This window comes from Benincasa hispida, chromosome 4 (genome assembly GCF_027475165.1).
Source record: "Benincasa hispida cultivar pf3 chromosome 4, pf3_genome.v1.1, whole genome shotgun sequence".
NCBI classification, from domain to species: Eukaryota; Viridiplantae; Streptophyta; class Magnoliopsida; order Cucurbitales; family Cucurbitaceae; genus Benincasa; species Benincasa hispida.
The window spans coordinates 65,879,428-65,883,180 of NC_143481.1; the positions used below are offsets into that span (position 1 = coordinate 65,879,428).

The 3,753-nt window shown below is 33.9% G+C and overlaps 1 pseudogene across 1 annotated transcript; it reads left to right on the plus strand.

The window, feature by feature from the left end:
* Positions 1-991: 991 nt before the first annotated feature.
* On the plus strand, positions 992-3,024 carry LOC120074931 (aspartic proteinase PCS1 pseudogene; annotated as a pseudogene). The gene has a single exon (XR_016528926.1). The product of XR_016528926.1 is annotated as an aspartic proteinase PCS1 pseudogene (transcript).
* Positions 3,025-3,753: the final 729 nt, after the last annotated feature.

Genomic DNA, 3,753 nt, shown 5'->3' on the forward strand with positions numbered 1-3,753 from the left:
TCGTTAGTGCTCTACTTCATGATTTTTTTGTTTTTTAAGTTTTCGTTTTCTTCCTTTACTTCTACTCTAATTCTACTTCTAAAATTTCTGTTTAAAAAAAGAAGGTTAGATTCGATTGTTTAATTTATTTTAAAAAATTATTAACATTAACTGTTCGTGTTCTATTATAATATTTTTTTTAAGGATGTTCTATTATAATACTCGTTAATAAGATTGCAAATTTAAATATTTAATTAATTTCTTAAATTATTTAATGTCATTTAATTCCTATCCTTAACTTAGTAAATATAGATGTCAAGATCATATTCAATAAATTGTTAATTTGGTTTGTGTTCAATTCAAACATCTAACCTCTTATTCCATATCTTTTTTAAGAGATACAATCTATGCTCGAGTTGGTAAATAACAATAACTTTTTTTTTTCTTTTCAAAATTTTACAATGACATATTTTTTCCTATATTTTATGCCCAAAAAATCTTCATAAAGAAGGATGAAATTTGTTAGAAAAAAGTTCAAGGTCCCATTTTAATAAGCATTTTTTTTCAAAAATCAAACCTATTTTTTCTGAATTTATTACTATGATTTACATATTTTTTTAAATAAAAAAAAAAGTTGATTTCTAAGCCAAATTCCAAAGATAAAAAGCAAAATTTTTAAAAATACATTTTCTTTGAATTTCAAATTTTGACTTTTTTTGAAAAAGAAACAGGGATAAAATAGTAGATAAAAAAGCTTAAAAAAAATGGAGAGAGAATAACTTTTAAAAAATGAAACTACAAAATAAATGATTATTAAACGACATTTAGAATTCTAATAATACCTACTCTTTCCATTCATATGTCTAATATTTTTCCAAAGTAATTATTTAAATTTATGTAAATTAGTTTCTAAAGTATAATTAATTACAAAATAATAAAATAGGAAAAAATAACAAATCAAACAACCATTCCTTTTTCGCAATATTACCAAACCCAAAAACCCAATCTTGCAGCCTTGAAAGGCACACGAGTCTTATTCTCAATTCATTTGATTTTAAAAGTTTCTATTTCCATAGCGATATATTATTATTATTATTATTATTATTATTATTATTATTTTGCAAACAATATGCCTCGTTGTTCGTGTAAAAAATTTAAATGTGGGTGTCGCATTACATACCTCAAATTACAAAAATTATAAGAACGTAAATTAATAAGACAACATTTTTGCCTCTCTCTTAATGCACGTTTTCGTATTCAAAACGCACTGTTTTAACGACACACATAACCCACTGTTTCCTCTGTTATTTCAGTCCCAAACCCAACGAACAAATCCATACCATTTCAAACCCCTTCCCCCTTTTCCTTCACTTCTCTGTGATTTTAGATTCGATTCCATCACGAAATCATGGCCTTCTTCTTCCTCCTCCGTCTACTGCAACTTCTCATCTACGGTCTGTCTTTAAAACAGAGCCTCTGTTTTTCTGCAACTCAGATGACCCTGGTTTTGCCTCTCAAAACACAGATGGGTTTGATTTCTCAGCCTTCCAATAAGCTCAGTTTCCACCATAATGTCACTTTGACTGTTTCCTTAACTGTTGGCTCGCCTCCTCAACAAGTCACCATGGTTCTCGATACAGGGAGTGAACTCTCATGGCTTCACTGCAAAAAATCCCCAAATTTAACCTCTGTTTTTAACCCACTTTCCTCTTCTTCTTACTCACCAATCCCCTGTTCGTCCCCCATTTGCCGCACCCGAACCCGAGATTTACCCAACCCGGTTATCTGCGACCCGAAAAAGCTCTGCCACGTCTTTGTCTCTTACGCCGATGCATCGTCGCTCGAGGGCAACCTCGCATCGGACACGTTCCGAATCGGTTCATCGGCTCAACCCGGAACTTTATTCGGGTGTATGGATTCGGGTTTCAGTTCGAATTCAGAGGAGGACGCGAAGACCACTGGATTAATGGGTATGAACAGAGGATCGCTCTCGTTTGTTACGCAATTGGGTTTGCCGAAATTCTCTTATTGCATATCGGGTAGTGATTCTTCAGGGGTTCTTCTTTTCGGCGACGCACCTGTTTCGTGGCTTGGGAATTTAACCTACACGCCTTTAGTTCAAATCTCAACCCCATTACCCTATTACGACCGAGTCGCTTACACCGTCCAACTCGACGGAATCAGAGTAGGGAACAAAATCCTCCCACTCCCGAAATCAATCTTCGCACCAGATCACACCGGCGCCGGACAAACCATGGTGGATTCAGGTACCCAGTTCACGTTTCTTCTGGGACCAGTCTACACAGCTTTGAAAAACGAGTTTCTAGAGCAAACGAAAGGGGTTTTAATCCCACTGGGTGATCCAAACTTCGTGTTCCAAGGAGCAATGGACTTATGCTACAGAGTAGCAGCGAAAGAAGGGAAGCTACCGCCGTTACCGGCGGTGAGTCTGATGTTCCATGGGGCGGAGATGGTAGTCGGAGGGGAGGTTCTGCTGTACAGAGTACCGGGAATGATGAAGGGAAACGAGTTGGTGTATTGCCTAACATTTGGGAATTCGGATTTGTTAGGAATAGAAGCGTTTGTGATAGGGCATCATCATCAACAAAACGTGTGGATGGAATTTGATTTGGTGAAATCAAGGGTTGGATTTGTAGAGACGAGGTGTGACTTGGCAGGTCAAAGATTGGGATTGGGCCTTTAAAAAAAGCCCAATTTAAAAAAGGACTGTCCAATCCATGGCCCACCTTAAGGGAGGGGGTGGCCCATTGATCGGACAGAAAAAGTTTTTTTTTTATTTTTTTATTTTTTTTATTGCTATGTGAGATTCTCTGAACAACAACATTGTGGACACGTCAGGTTCTTTTTTTTTTCTTTTTATTATTATTTTTACAATGTTTTGTTTATTGGGTTTGGTGTTGAGTCAGTGAGTTAGTACAAATTTGAATTGTATATAATAATGTATATTAAATATGACCAAACATTAGTGCTGTTTATTTTTATTATTATTATTAAAAAAAAAATTAAAAAAAAAAGGTTATGTTCTGACTTTTGGCAGTAAAGATAAAGTTGGTAATTTGCCAGCTCACACTTGTTAGTCCTTAGCTTCACCCCTTCACCTGCCGCCCCTGTTTTTAGTTCAATCCATTTCTATTTAGCTTTATGATTAATTTTAGACAAAGAATCAGTTAAATGAAAGTCAATTTATACACACTTCATCTCACTCCTGTTACATTGCTTTTTGTTCTTAAATTTACTCACTACTATATAAGGTTTCTTTTTTTCCTTTTCAGGTAACTGAAAGTTGTAAATATTACATCTTTTTTCTTTTCGAAGTATACTAGAAAGTAAAAACTAAAAATCTAAGAGGTGTTTGGTCAATAAATTGAGAGTAAGAGTTAAGAGTAGAATTGCGAACTTCACTCATTGTTTCATCTAAGGAGTTTGTGGATCCATGACTAAAGATTCATCTACTTTATGTTGTTTTGAAATCAATAAATAAAAATAAGTAGAAAAACGTCATATAGAGATTTACATAATTTACTAATAGTGCAAATTATAGTTTATAGGGTTAAGAGAATTTATGTAGCACACTTCTCTAAATCATAAGGTCAAAATCGTAAATAATGTAAATATAACAAATACGAATACAACTTAGGTCTTGTATTTAGTCGTTCAAAATGTCAAACAACAGAGTTAATGCATTCCAACATATGTCTTATTAAGACCTTACATTGTTGGACTCGAAGAGTTTACAATTTATTAAACTCTACA